A 16,510-nucleotide genomic window follows, 5' to 3' on the forward strand; every position below is an offset into this window, starting at 1 on the left:
CCTTTTTTTCATGAAAGAAAGGAAATAATAGCTAAATATTTCTCTTGTTTATAGACCAAACGTGTTACAACATAATGGTGGAAAAGATAGATATCGATCAGGAATATGAGGACGGTGATAAAGACTCGACGATAGTGAACCCTCCAACAAAAAACCGAGCATCAAAAAGAAAAGGGCAGACCAAAGATATAAGACTGAGTGGGAAAGGGAATATGACTTTAATGAATGGTCATTGTCAGCGCGCTAGCGCTGCCTAAGTAAAGAACAATGTGGGCACAATGTGTTTTTTCTCCCCCTGGGCACTTCATATCGAAGGAGTTGTCGTAGAAACTTCGAAAAGGGCTCATTCGATTGGAAATTAGAGTGGCTAGTGCCCTTTTAATAGTCAAAAGTGATTGGAGGGCAATTAGCCCCCCCCCCATGCCCATCATTCCCCAAAACACATCCAATCAAAATTTTGAGATAGCAATTTTGTTCAGCATAATTGATTTCCAGATAAACAATGTCTTTTTGAGGAGAACACTCCCCCACAAACATCGGGGCACGGGTTTTGAGTTATGCCCTGGGGGCATATAAGGTTTATATAGAATGCGCTGTCGTAAAAGCTTGAAAAAAGGCTCATTCGATTGGAAATTCACAGGGCTAGTGCCCTTTTTAACAGTCGAAAGTGATTGGAGGGCAACTAGCAACCCCCCCTGCGGTCATCATTCCCCCTAACACATCAAATCAAAATTTTGAGATAGCCATTTTGTTCAGCGTAGTTGATTTCTAGATAGAAAATATGTTTTTGAGGAGGACACTCGCCCACAACCCTCGGGGCAAGGGTTTTAAGTTATGCCCTGGGGGTATATAAGGTTTTTATAGAAGGCGTTGTCGTAGAAACTTCAAGAAAGGCTCATTCGATTGGAAATCCAAAGGGCTAGTGCCCTTTTTAATAGTCGAAAGTGATTGGAGGGCAACTAACCCCCCCTCCCCACGCCCATCATTCCCCCGAACACATCCAATCAAAATTTTGAGATAGCCATTTTGTTAAGCGTAGTTGTTCTCCAGATAGAAAATATGTTTTTGAAGAGGAAACTCACCCACAACCCTCGGGGAAAGGTTTTAATTTATGGCCTGGGGGCATATAAGGTTTTTATAGAAGACGTCGTCATAGAAACTTCACAAAAGGCTCATATGATTGGAAATTCAAACGGCTAGTGCCCTTTTTAATAGTTGACAGTGATTGGACGGTAACTAAACCCCTTCTCATGCCCACTTTTTCATAGGCAGCACGCTAGCGCTGCCTAAGTAAAGAACGATGTGGACATAATGTGTTGTTTTTTGTTTTTTTTTCTCTCTCTATACCCTGGCACTTCGTATCGAAGGAGTCGCCGTAGAAACTTCAAAAAGGGCTCATTCGATTGGAAATTGGAGTGGCTAGTGTCCTTTTTAATAGTCGAAAGTGATTGGAGGTGCAACTAGCCCCCCCCCCATGCCCATCATTCCCCCAAACACATCCTATCAAAATTTTGAGATATCCATTTTGTTCAGCGTAGTTTATTTCCAGATAGAAAATATGTTTTTGAGGAGGATAATTCCCCACAACCCTCAAGGCAAGGGTTTCAAGTTATGCCCTGGGGGCATATAAGGTTTTTATAGGTGTCGTCGTAGAAACTTCAAAACAGGGTCATTCGACTGAAAATTCAAAGGGCTAGTACCCTTTTTAATAGTCGAAAGTGATTGGAGGGCAACTAGCCCCCCCTCCCACGCCCATTATTCCCCCAAATACATCCAATTATAATTTTGAGATAACCATTTTGTTCAGCGTAGTTGATTTCCAGATAGAAAATATGTTTTTGAGGGGGACAATCCCCCACAACCCTCAGGGCAAGGGTTTTAAATTATGCCCAGGGGGCATTTAATGTTTTTATAGAAGGCGTTGTCGTAGAAACTTCAAAAAAGCTCATTCGATTGGAAATTCAACGGGCTAGTGCCCTTTTTAATAGTCGAAAGTGATTGGAGGGCAACTAGGCCCCCCCCCCACCGCGCTCTTCATTCCCCCAAACCCATCCAATTACAATTTTGAGATAGCCATTTTGTTCAGCGTAGTTGATTTCCAGATAGAAAATATGTTTTTGAGGAGGCCACAGCCCCACAACCCTCAGGGCAAGGGTTTTAAGTTATGCCCTGGGGGCATATAAGGTTTTTTATAGAAGGCGTTGTCATAGAAACTTCAAAAAAGGTTCATTCGATTGGAAATTTCAAAGGGCTAGTACCCTTTTTAATAGTCGAAAGCGATTGGACGGCACCTCGCCCCCCCCCCCCGCCCTTCATTCCCCCAAACACATCCAATCAAAATTTTGAGGTAGCAATTTTGTTCAGCGTAGTTGATTTCCAAATAGAAAATATGTTTTTGAGGAGGAGACTCCTCAAAGGGTTTTAAGTTATGTCCTGGGGGCATATAAAGTTTTTATAGAAGGCGTTGTCGTAGAAACTTCAAAACAGGCTCATTCGATTGGAAATTCAAAGGGATAGCTCCATTCTTAATAGTCAGCACGCCCATCATTCTCCCAAACACATTCAATTAAAAATTTTGAGATAGCCATTTTGTTCAGCGTAGTCGATTTCCAGATAGAAAATACGTTTTTGAGGAGGACACTCCCCAACAACCCTCAGGGCAAGGGTTTTAAGTTATATCCTGAGGTATATAAGGTTTTTATATAAGGCGTTGTCATAGAGACTTCAAAAGGGGTTCATTTGATTGGAAATTCAAAGGGCTAGTGCCCTTTTTAATAGTTGAAAGTGATTGGAGGGCAACTAGCCCCCCCCCACGCCCATCATTCATCCAAACACATCCAATAAAAATTTTAAGATAACCATTTTGTTCAGCGTGGTTGATTTCCAGATAGAAAATATGTTTTTCCCCACAACCCTCAGGGCAAGGGTTTTAAGTTATTCCCAGGGGGCATATAATGTTTTTATAGAAGGTGTTGTCGTAGAAACTTCAAAAAAGCTCATTCGATTGGAAATTCAATGGGCTAGTGCGCTTTTTAATAGTGGAAAGGGATTGGAGGGCAACTAGCCCCCCCCCCCCCCACGTCCATCATTCCGCCAAACACATCCATTAAAAATTTTGAGATAGCCATTTTGTTCAGCGTAGTTGATTTAGAGATAGAAAACAGGTTTTTGAGGAGGAAACTCCACCACAGCCCTCAGGGCAAGGGTTTTAAGTTACGCCCTGGGGGCATATAAGGTTTTTATAGAAGACGTTGTCGTAGAAACTTCAGAAAAGGGCTCATTCGATTTGACATTCATAGGTCTATTGCCCTTTTTAATAGTCGAAAGAGATTTGTGATATTTTTTGGTTCTGTTGTTGTATAGACCAGGGCACTTCGTATTGAAGGAGTTGTCGTGGGAACTTCAAAAGGGGCTTCGATTGAAAATAGAAAGGGCCGATGCCCTTTTGAATAGTCGAAAGTGATTGGAGGGCAAATAATCCCCCTTCCACTCCCACCCTCCCATTTGCCCATTATGTTTAATAAATAAAGATTCCCTTAAGATTAAATCAAAATGCACTGTGATAATGCTAATTCCCAATAAGGCGTCTCAGCATTATCAAAAGAACGACTGAGGGTATTATGTTCAAACTTTCGAGGCTACTTCTACCCTTAAAATTTAACCAAATAAAGTGTATCAAAGATATCAAAGAAAATAAACAGATTTTTTTTGCGAATGGTATTAAGTTTTCCATTTCAGATCAAATAGAGGAGGTATGAAGCTAAGTTAAACAGTACTATTTGTATCCAGATTTTTAAAATAGTGTATTTGTTAAAAATTGCTGAAAATTTTTCTCCAGCATACAAATAGCAGGCCAAACAATAAAGTCTTAAAAAATTAAAAGATTTAAAGTGTTATTTTCTTTTTCCCTGAAAAGACTATGTCAATATAAAACGAACAGAAATTAATTAAAAAAACTTTTTCCACAAAATAAGTTTTTCAAAGAAAAGTAAAGAACTCCATTAAACAAAAATGAGCAAAAATAAAATAATCTACCAAACTCGAAACTACCACAAATCAGCATCGATAAATAAATGAAACCCAAAACAAACAGAAATTAAAATAAATGACCGAGTCAAACTCAAAACGAGCAGAAATTAACATAAGTTGGGCGCAAAACCCTTATACCTTCCCAAAGCCAGAACAAAATTTGTACTTTACTGAAAACAATATAATTGTTCTTACTCTTATACCTTTAATAAATAAAATAATATTAACGTTTTGATTAATAAATATCAGTATATGTACATTAAAATGACAATGCACATTCATTTGTATTTTTTTCAGTAAAGTGCAAATTTTGTTCTGGGCTTGGGAAGGCATAGGGGTTTTGCACCCAACTTTTGTTAATTTCTGCTCGTTCTGAGTTTGACTCGGTTATTTATTTTAACATCTGTTCGTTTTGGGTTTCATTTATTTATCGATGCTGATTTGTGGTAGTTTCGAGCTTGGTAGATTATTTTATTTTATTTTTCCTTTTTTTTGTTTAATGGAGTTCTTTACTTTTCTTTGAAAAACTTATTTTGTGGAAAATTTTTTTTAAATTAATTACGAAAAGGAAAGGTACAGACCGGTCAAAACGGTGTATATTTAGCTCACTGTCTTTACTGCAAAAGGGATTTCGTTTGTAAAAAAAGGGAAACACGACGCAAAAAGGCACAAACAGACCAAAGCTTGCAAAGAAAATAAAAAAACCTGGATAACTTCGTCTTCTAAGACTATGCCATTGAGTCTTCATTTTTCTGGTGTATTCAAAAATCGAAAGAGTGGCCACTGTTGAAGCGAAGCTAGTGACATTTCTCGTTGAGCACGATCTACCCTATTCGCTTTCTGAAGACTTGCTGAAACTTGTGAAAAGTATACCAGGCCTAGATCTTCTAAGCCAGGCCACTCTTGGTAGAACTAAAGCAACTAATATTGCTCGATAAGTGATGGCCCGTCATTTTCATGAAAAGCTCCTTGAAAACCTGAAAATGAATCTTTTCTCCATAGTAATTGACGAGACCACAGATTCCTCTGTAGCCAAACAGCTTGCTGTTTGTGTCAACTTTTGTGAAAAAGCAATGAATGTGCAGGTAGATTTGCTCGCTTTTGTCGAATGTAGTGACGGATCAGTGTCTGGTCTATTCAACCAGCTAGTGAAGATGATGGATGATGTTAAGAAGGCGGGTGTTCTTCTATAAAACTGGGTCGGATTCTGCTCTGACACAACGAATGCTATGATGGGGATAAACCACTCAGTCGAAACACTTGTTGAAGGGAAATATCTCTGGGTTACAGTTGTAAAATGTAGCTGCCATCTGTGTGCCCTAGTTGCAAGTCATGCTTGCAAAAAACTGTCCAAGAGCCTCAAAGATCTATGTCGGACTGTGTGCAATCATTTCAGGCACAGTGCAAAACGCCAAAATGCATATAGGAACGAATTTCAAGTCTTTACTCAAGTGGAACAGCACAGATTCCTTGCTTTGGCTCCAACACGCTGGTTGTCGTTTCAACACTGTGCACGCCGTATTCTCGAATAGTGGGATACTCTTACGTTGTACTGGGACTCGTTGGTACTTGATAATCCCTCGCATGCTAATGATCATGTAAGAATGACACTAAACAACCCATACTCGAGGGTTATGATGTTTTTTGTCGAGTAAGTGTTGGGAGAGCTGAATGAGTTCAACATCAACTTCCAGTCTGAAAAACCCCTAGTTCACCTCATGAAAACTTCTTCGGAAATTAGCCATGAATTTTATGAAGCCTTCATACGTTAGAACAGACAACCCTTTTGACATCAATCCGCATGACGAAGTGAAATATCTTCCCGACGAAAATGTCTATATCGGCTACAAAGGGTACGATTTCCTTTTGGGGCTCGAAACGAGAGAAGTTACCAGTGGCCGTTTTGTAGCGGAAAGTCTCCAAATTCGTCGCTCCGTGAGAGATTTCTACGTTGAAGCTGTTCAACAATTTCTTGACCGTTTTCCATTCTCTGAAGAGATGACATTGACATTGTCGTTTACTGGCGCCACATCTTGCAAACGAAGTCACCAAATGGTAGTCGGATGTTCCCAAATGGTGGGAAAATAGTTCAATACTTTTTCTCTCTCACTTTTTCAAACGTTATTGCCGAAAATCTCTTCAATTCGGTAATGGAAGCAAAAATTGATAAGTAAAACCGTCTGAGGGCAGTGGCTCTTTCAGCAAAACTCAAAACAAAGCGTGGTCTTAAGTGTAATTTTAAAGGAGGGCTTAATTCGGGCAAGTCAGTGCTAAAGCTAGAGCCTGGACTAGTCAGGCGTGTACTCAAAGTGAAGGCTAGTGCCTCTTCTCGTGACTGTAACGTTTTGAACCAAAGCATTGTGTATGGTCTGGCCAAAGATATTGTTTGTGACACACGTGACTAGTTCGATTCCGATTAATCTTGTCTGTTTGTCTTGTATTATTTATCTGAATGTTCCTTCTTGAAACTTTTGATATTGATTTTCATTAAACATTAATCGAAAAAGGTTGAGATACGAGAATCTAGTTACCCATCAATTATATTCTATTCTATTCTATTGGATAGGCTTGAATGCCCAAGGGAAAATCGCAGTTAATTTCTTCACTATTCACTTCACATTTATACGGTTTTCCCATCGTGGTCTTTCCCTGCTGTGGTATCTCTGCACTTTTACTTCTGTTGCGTGCTTGACGAAAACGATGAGCGACAAATGTGTGTTCACGGACTGAGCTGACCATACTTACCTTTGACCGCTGAAAAGAAGGATAGACTGTAGGCTACGTATTTTCTCAAACTTATGACAGATCTTCACCACACTTTACTTGACACTGAATCAACATTCATATTAAAGCGAGATTGTTCACCCTTTCTCTCTCAAAAATACAAAACACAGATTTTCCGAGAATTTCGGGTATGCCGCGGTTTTTACCACATTGTAGTTCAAGGATGCCGCGGAAATGCCGCTTTTTGACGAGGCCGGCGCCGCGGAGTGGTGCCGGTCGAGTGGCAACACTGGTATATAGATAGTTTTTCGGTTTGATTTACAGACTGGAAAGGTTGAACTGATAAGATCACTCAGTCCCTGTGTAAAACCATTTGTGGCTGAATTAACACCCTGTGGCTGAAATGGACTATTTTAAATAAAATGGCAATCTCAAAATTTTGGGGGGATACATTTGTGGAAAATAAGGTGTGTGGGGGGGGATAGATACCCTCTGATCACTTTTGATGATTCTTATAAAGGTAACTAGAACTTTCAATTTCCAATAAAATGGGTCATTGTTTAAGTTTATGCGACCACCCGTCAAATGAAACCTTCAATGTACCTGGGGCATAGCTTATAACACTTGCCCCGGGCTCTGAGGGGTTGTGTCAATCCTGGAATTTATGTTATCTGATCTTCCAACTATTTTGAACAAAATCGCTATCTCAAAATTTGGATGGATGCATTTGGGGGAAAATGGTCTTGGGAGGAAGGGGGGCTAGTTTATCCCCGATCTCTTTTTACTGTTAAAAAGTGAACTAGAAAATTCAATTTCCAATCAAATGAGCCTTCTCTTTTTTCTTGTTTATACAAGAATCCCTTCCATAAGAACCATGTATACTCTCAGGGTATAACATACAACGCCTGCAACCGGGCCCTTGGGGGTTGTGTCGACACCAAAATTTTTGGTATATGCCCTTTGAACTATTTTTAATAAAATGGCCAGCTCAAAAATTTTATCTGCTGCATTTGGGGAAAAAAGGCCGTGGAGGGGGTAGTTGCCCTCCAATCGGCTTTGACTCTTAAAAAGGGCAATAGAACTTCAGGATTCCCATCGAATGAGCCCCTCCAAAGCTTAAACGACCATCCCTTCGATATGAAGTGCCCCTGGGAAAAACTAAACAAAACGAGTTGAAGCCTTATGGTCTTTACTATAGGCAGCGTTATAGCGTTCCCTCTGAAAGTACCAATTTTTTAACAAAGATTTTGTACATTGAAAATATTTGACCAATCATTGGTATTCAGTCAAATACAACAAGTAAGAAGGCAAGGATTGTAAAGGGGGCGGGAAGAGCCACAGGTTACGGAGAAAGAATACTTAAAGTTGGAGGAAGGAGACAAAAAGAAGGAAAGAAAATAACTCCCATCGAATGAGGGTAAGGCTGGGGGGAGGGGTTGCCAAAACTATTCACAATAGTTAAAATAAATCAAGACTGGTATTTTATGCTGCTTCACCTAACACAAGAAAAACAAAAATGAACTGACCTAAATAATTGTAAAGCCGTTTCTTTTAAAGTAGTATCTGCACTTTGTGATGCTTCTAAAAGGAACTTTAAGAGATCTGGCTATTGGTATGACTGGTCGGAATCATATAGCTGGAATGCTACTTCTGCTAGCACCTCACAGACTTCCTTACGAACACTGGCACTGGACTCTCTTTGGACAGTGGCTAAGACTTCCGTTTTAAAAGCAGTTTGTCCTTCAACTGGCAACTATAAATATTACAACTTAGTAACAATGAAATTTCTGGCAACCTAGGCAAACCAGAAAAGTGGCCTCTTGGCCAATAAAACGGATACTTTGTTTGGAAACAGCACTACAGTTCAGGAAAAAAGAAGGAAGAAAAAGACTAGTAGCAAAGGGATTCTCGCCATTTTTACAAATTTACGTAAACAGGTTACCTCCTCGAAAATATTTGAAACTGAAAAAACTAAAAGAAAAACAGAGTAGTGTGTAAACTATTCAAACAAGAAAAAGTCATTTTTGCAATCCAAAACATAACTTCCTTTAAAACGAATAACCTTCTTAGTTCAACAAGATGAGAGATAATTTTAATAGTGCATCTACACTTAGATCCTCCTGTGCCTCCAGAAGCATAGGGCATAAAGAGGGAGCTACTAGTCTTTCTGCAAGTCTGCTGCTGCTAGTATATCCTCCCACTGAGGCTGGATTAAGGTGTTTAGGTTTCGCAGGTCTGTCTGGTACGTTAGGTACATGATGTTTCTGGGTTTGCCAGTAGTGGTGGGGTTCCAGATCCGGTCACTGCCATCTCTCATGCCATTTGAACATAATCTGCATACGCCAGTTACGACCCTAGCAACCAAATTGGGTCTTCAACCTTCCCTAGCAACCAGATACCTATACTACAGAGGGTACACCTCATTTGCATACTTACAAGATCACATATTATGCTCGTACTATTTAAGACAGCGGACACAAGAAACTCGTTTTATTGAGTCTTTTTTCTTATAAAAATACCTTTAGAACATGTGAATATCAACAGTATTCGTCCCGCGGTTGATTTATAATCAAACAGTTCGTGGTAACGAACTGTAAGTAAGGAGCGACCCGGCTCAATGGTAACCGAAACTCTAGAAAACGGGTTTTTGATAGCAATAGATACACCAAAAGAATCAGATTTGAATGCTGAATTCAAATATACTTTTCATCAGGTTTAGTCCTACCCATCAAAAGTTACGCGCCTGAGAAAATTTGGCTGATTTTCGAAAAAAGAGGAAAGACCCCCTAAAAGTTACAAAACCTTAATGAAAATCACACCATCATATTCAGCGTATCAGAGAACCCTACTGTAGAGGTTTCAAGCTCCTATCTACAAAAATGCGGAATTTTGCATTTTTTGCCTGAAGAAAGATCACGGATACGTGTTTATTTGTTGTTTTTTTTTTCTTTTTCCCAGGGGTGATCGTATCGACCCACTGGTCCTAGAATATTACGAGAGGACTCATTCGAACGGAAATCAACAGGTTTAGTGCCGTTTTTTAGTAACCGAAATATTGGAGGGCAACTAGACCTCTTCCCATGCTCATTTTTCCCCAAAGTCACTCGATCAAAATTTTGAGATTTTGTTCAGCATTTTGTTCAGCATGGTCGAAAATATGATAAAAATGTCTTTTAGGATGACTTATACCCCCAAAGTCCCTGGGGGGAGGGCTGAAAGTTATGAACTTTACTCAATCTTAACATATAGTATTGGTTATTGGGAAGTATACAGACGTTTTCAAGGTGGATTTTTTCTAGTAGGTGGGGGGAGGGGGTGGTTGGGTGGTTATATGGGAGGATCTTTTTATGAAGGAAGTTTTAATGGGGGAAGGGACATTGCTATGAAGGGGGCACCAGATTTCCCAGCATTATTAAATAAAGAGTTCAGAAATTAAATTAAAAAAAAACAAGTTTTTCAACTGATTTCAACTGATTGTGATTAAGGAGTCATTTTTAAAGAATTGGAAAAAATTCGAACTTTAGCTGAAAGAGCAAGGTATTGACTAGGGGGCGAACCCCCTAATCCTAATATACGTGTTAAAAATTTATGAATATAGAAGTTCGTTACGTAAGTTAATTCGTAAGTTACGTATATTTATTACTAATAAAAACGTTCGTAAATAAAATTAAACAAGTTTCGAGAAAGCCATTTAACCGAATAAAAGTAAAATTGATATACAAATTTTAATTTAATTATTCATGGACGGTGAGCCAAAATCAAAACCTGCTTTAATTCAAAAACATTCAAAAATTAAATAAAAGAAACAAGTTTTTTTAACTCAAAGTAAGGAACGACGTTAAAACTTAAAATGATCAGAAATTATTCCGTATATGAAGGGGGCTGTCCCCTCTTTAATGCCTCGCTCTTTACGCTAAAGTTTGACTTTCTCACAACTCTATTTTTTTAAACAATAAAAAAACTTTAGCGTAAAGAGCGAGGCGTTGAGGAGGGGACAGCCCCCTCTATATATGGAATAATTTCTGTTCGTTTTAAGTTTTAACGTCGTTCCTTACTTTCAGTTAAAAAAAACTTGTTTTTTTATTTAATAAACAAACGAAGTCAAGATATACCTTTTGCTTCGGATGTGAGTACTTTCAAATTTTTATTTCATGTTTACTGGGAGGGGAGAGACTGGGACATAATAGTTTTCAATCATAAAAACTTTTTAGTTACTGAAATTCATAATCTAAAAGATTTATAAACCTTACCTTTAGTTTCTCCTTTAAGGATGATATGTTTTTATACAATTAAATAAAAAATAGGTTTTTTCTTAACTGAAAGTAAGGAGCGGCAATAAAACTTAAAACGAACAGAAATTATTCCGCATATGAAAGGGACTGTCCTCAACGCTCCACTCCCTACGCTGAAGTTCTCTATTGTTTTAAAAAGTATATTATGAGAAAGAGTCAACCTTTAGCGTAAAGAGCGGGGCGTTAAGGAGGGGACGGCTCATTTCATATGCAGAATAATTTCTGTTCGTTTTAAGTTTTAATGTCGTTCCTTGCTTTCAGTAAAAAAAAAACTGTTTTTTTTTCATTTTCTTTCTGAACGTTTTTGAATTTATGCGGGTTTTGAATTTTGCTCAACGTACATCAATTATAAAAACAAAATTGGTTGATCAATTTTACTTTTTTTAACTAATAAGAAACTTATTATAACCTAGGGTTGATTTTTGTTCCAGTTATTAAATAATGACTCACAAAGGCAGTGTAATTGGAATAATAACCTCTTTTGAAAGTTTCCAACTCTCTAAGAATGACCCCTTAATCACAAAGGCCATTTAATTAAAGTATATAGCTCTTTGGAAATTACTGAAAATACTTAAGCGTAAAAAGCGAGAAATTAAGGAAGGACGAACCCCTCATAAACGTAATAATTTCTGTTTGTTTTAAGTGTTAATGTTGCTTCTTACTTTCAGTTGCAAAAATTTTCTTTTTTAAATTTAACTTCTGATTGCTTTTTAAATAATGCCGGAAAATCCAGCGCCCTCTTCATGTAAACTGTCTTCCCCCATGAAAAATTCCTCCATGGAAAGATCGTCCCGTGTAACCCCCTCTCCGTGGCCCCCCCTCGTACCAGAAAAAATCCCCCTGAAAACGTTTGTATACTTCCAAATAACCAATATTATATGTTATCATTGGGCAAAGTTCAAAACTTGACGCCCTACCCCTGGGGACTAATTTAGTGTGAATTAACTGCCAACCTGGAACAGTTTATTAACTAATGCCTTAATATGCATTGTAATTTATTATTAAAACTCGAGTAATTTTAATGAGAAATGAGTAAAATATGAAAAATATGAGTTTTGATCCCTTAATACTCATTAATTACTAATAGATTGGTCATTTGCCTCCATTTTTCCCATTTTGATGATTCAGTAAATACGCTAGTTAACCGTATTCAAAAAAATTTAATTAAACATTTAATTCGAATTTAATTTTCGATCTTTCCAGCTCTCAACTGAAACTTTTCAACTGAAAATTCACTCTCAACTGATACGAAATATTAAATTGTTATTAAATATTATTAGCTTTTCGTCGGACTAGAAACACGCTCCTAGTTCGTATTTCAACAAACAATTCTAAACTAAGCTCCCCCAGTGATGCCAGGTGCCTGACTTAAGATTGCGCACCAAGGGAGGCGAAAATGCGCCATTGGCGCAATTTCGCTATCTATTTTTTGGGTGGAGTTCGAAAATTCAGGGTAAATTAGATCTTGCAGGGATGAGTGCAAAAAAAAAAAATAATAATAAAAAAATTCAGAGACAATGTTACCAAAAAGTGTGAATTTCGCTTTTCAGAATGCTAGAACGCAAAATTGGTAGGATTCAGTCTTCATTGACATATTTCGGCACCATATTCCAAAATCTGAAACAGTGAAGCATTTTTGACTGATTACATACGCTTTTGTGGTCAAAATTTTCTATTCTCAGTCTCTGGGTTGACGAGAAAGATATTTTCTTTAGTTCTCTGGTATGTCAGAAAATTAAATAAAAAAGGGAATTAAAAATGATCTAACAAAAAAAAAATACTTTACAATATCTAAAGTGGTATTTTACATTACTTTTTGGCAAACAGGCTAAATTATTCCCTATCAACAATAGAAATTGTGATTAAAGAACTAAAAAAAGAAATAGGTAGCCAACTCCGTATACTGGTCTTGCAACATAAATAAGTTGAAGGCACATTTGATAAAGATAACTATTAGATAGGATTATTATCAGACTTTGTTATGAGAACAAAATGTTTCGTAGCTATCAAAATATAAATTAGAACTGCTAGAACGACCAAGTCAAAGATAAGAAATTAGACCGACCGTTATTAATGCAACTATCTATAAAAATGCAGTCTAAGGACAGATTTCTAAGATTTTGTCATGAAACAGAATCCAAAGACATATACTTATGAGACAAAATTGTGCTTGACCAGGCCCTTTAACTGTTCCGATTCTTATTTTATTTATGTTTTCCTTTTAATGAACTTTGAATGAGTTTTGTACATTTTTAATCATATATTCTATTTATCTTCGACTAGTATTCAAGATCATTTTCAAAGTTAAACATTAAACCCTTGTTCTATATCGCCCAATATTTCCTCGATAGTTTCATCTTCACTTTCATTGTCATTGGATGGTTTTTTGATGTCATACATGTTATTGGTAAATCTATTCAGCATAGCGGGTGTAGAATCAAAGTCCCTGCAGCACTTTCCCTGGTACTTTAGCCGAAGTCAGATGGTCACAGTAGAGTTTAGCATTTAAAGGTGCATCCTGTTTCGAATTTTGTACAGGACAAGATTCATGACAGAAAACACTCTCTCGACGAAGGGGTTGCTGATGGGTAAGCTTAAGACAAAAAGGTTGCTTGAACTATATCGAACAAAGGTCAGCTTTTCCCACTCTTTTCTGTGTTTTTTTATTCGAAATTTCACCACCTTCCCATTTGGTTTTCACGCTAAGGATAATGCACGCTCTAATATTTGAAATTTAGGTTGTCATGGAGCCTGTAAGGCGAAATGAGAATCCCTACGGGGTTCTGAAAATTCCACCTGTCTTTATAGAGAGATTTGTGAATCTGTCAGTAGAAGTTGTCAGTAAAAACTAGACTCTGAAATTTTGATTTTTGTCATTGCTATTGCGAAGGCAAAATGCGCCCACTTTCCGCCGATTTTTTTTTTGACATGCGCAAAATCGGCGCAATGTGCCAATTTTAAAAATTCAATGCGCAATCAACTCAAAAAAGCACCCAAATGGCACAAATGCGCACCACCTGGCAACTATGATCTCTCCTTGCAGTTAACTCTGAGCTGTAATCTCTTATCAAAAAAAACCACCATAGGGATTAAAATTTCGAATTTTAATTTGACAGCTAACAGGGTTAAATAGTCTTTGCTAAGTAGATGCTTTGATTTCGCCATGGTCTATTAAAATGAAACAGTTTTTAAGTTGATTTGTATGCTATTAAAGCAATTTTAAAACCTTGATTGGAAGTCTTACTGAGATTTCTTAGTTTCTTTGAAATCGGCCCGTCCTTTGCATCAGTTTTAAGAACTCCCATGACTGTACCTCTTATTAATGTTATAACAGGGTCCAAGACAACGTCCGTGAGTTGCCCCCCCTCTTTTGGCCCTCCCTTCCATTTTTTTCGGGGGGTAGAATTTTTTTTAACTTACAGATTTTTTAACTTTTATTTTTTCATGTCTTAAAATGGTATCAAATATACATATAACAAAAGAAATTCACTTTTGATGTTTTCGTAATACGAAATAATGATAATATATATGTTAGTCGTGATTTTTTTTATTAGAAAAATATTGTTTGTAGTGATAATTTTTTTCCGACTTTTTTTAACTGAATTTTTTAAATTTTTTTTTGAAAAAAACTGATATGATCAAAAACTTTATTTTCTTTATTTCAAAAAAAAATTTCTCTGGAAAAAAAATTTATTGAGAGAGGGACTGGGAACCAGAATAATTTACATGCTAATTTACATCCATAAAATGGTTACATCATTAAAGTTACCTTGCAGTAAATACTCAAGTAAGCTAGTTCCCTCTGATTTCTCACAACTTAATGTGAGTCCCAGCTAATAGGTAGACAATCGCAAGTTTATGTTCTCAGTTAATCATGAGTCAACGCTACAAGATAAAAGCATCAAAACTCCATCAGAATTTGCCTTTTTTAGATGGGGTCACAAGTGAATCAAACGCTCGGTTTTGATGCAATTCACCTTATAACGTAAGCGGTGTGATCTTGAAGGCATATTTATACCTCACGTACTTGAACAGGGGGGGGGTTCCCAGTCCCCCTCTCAAAAGTTCAAGCTAATAGGTGGCTGAGCTAGGGTCATAAGAAAATAATTGGAAATGGCTAGATTTGACGGCTATCACTCCTTTTTCAAGCAGCTTGATCTCTCCCTAAAAAAATATTGATATTTTATAAAAGCTAATAACTTCCATAATCAATCAAATTGTTAAAATAGGTTGTTTATCTTCAGATGATGAAGATGATGATGTAGTGACATATGACTTGACAAAGGTATGATTATAAACAGTTGAACCTTAGGGTTATAAGCAATAGAACCGTTTTTTCAATCATCAATATGCTAAGATCTTACATATTTTGTCAAAAAATGCTTAAAAGTGAAAACTTTGAAATAAGATCTTACATCTTTTGTTGTTTTTATGCAAACGTCTTTCTTCATTCTGCTCTGATCAGTGGTCTGAGAACAATGATGAGTATATTCTCAAAGTTCTCTCATCATTGTTCTATATGAAAGATCAGTGGCGTTCTTCACACTTTTTGCTAACATCAGTGAGCTGTAAGATCTTAGAAAGATGCAAGATCTTAGTGCTAGAAACGGGCATAATGACAGTTTTGGTTAAACCAGAGTCTAAACCAGTCAAGTGTTTCACGTATAAACACTTTTCATGACAACATGGTTTGTCATTGTTTCACGCAAAAACAGCAGTTGAGCTCAAACAGTCTCATTAGTTGGAGCAAAAAAAGGCCTTTGGTTTCGATATGGATGCTGTGTTGCCAGATGGGCTTGTTTTAGCCGTCGGGGGCGGGCGGAATTTTGTGTTGGGCATGGGGCGGGAACTCTTTTAAAAAAATGGGCTAATTTTGACTGAAAGTTTGGAACCGTACGAAAATTCAAAAAGCACAGTGGCTCAGCCTTGGCTATACATAAAAGTGACAATAGCCCTTCTTTAGCCCATGGAACTTTATCTGTTCTGCATTGCTTCCCATCTAGGGAATATATTTCTGCAAGGCTGACATGGCTCTGTGTTTAGGTCTTAGGTTAAGATGCAAGCTGAATAGTGCTAATTTAAGGGAATATACTTGTGAAGTTTCTTATTCTAAATGCTACAAAGAATTTCATTGCTACTTGGATTGACGCAAGACTTATATTTAATGCAGATTTATATCTAGATTTAGATCTATCTAGATCTATATTTGAAGTAGCTAATCCATCTCTACTCCTATTTCTGTAGTGGGCACTGACCTTTGATGACCTTTAAAAATATTTTTTTTATCTAAAAGTGAAACCTTGAAGATCAGATCTTCTGTTTGAAAAAAAGTAAAAAAAGTGTTTTCAGCCTTACAACTTTGCTCAATCTAAATTTGTGAAGTTTCAAAGATATGGAAATATAATTCCTAAATTTAGGAAAAAAAAACCTTTGATGTGGCTTAAAATGCAACTATAATAACAGGA

The sequence above is a fragment of the Artemia sp. Qi Xiang Cuo genome, chromosome 1, assembly GCF_049724085.1.
Source record: "Artemia sp. Qi Xiang Cuo chromosome 1, ASM4972408v1, whole genome shotgun sequence".
NCBI classification, from domain to species: domain Eukaryota; kingdom Metazoa; phylum Arthropoda; class Branchiopoda; order Anostraca; family Artemiidae; genus Artemia; species Artemia sp. Qi Xiang Cuo.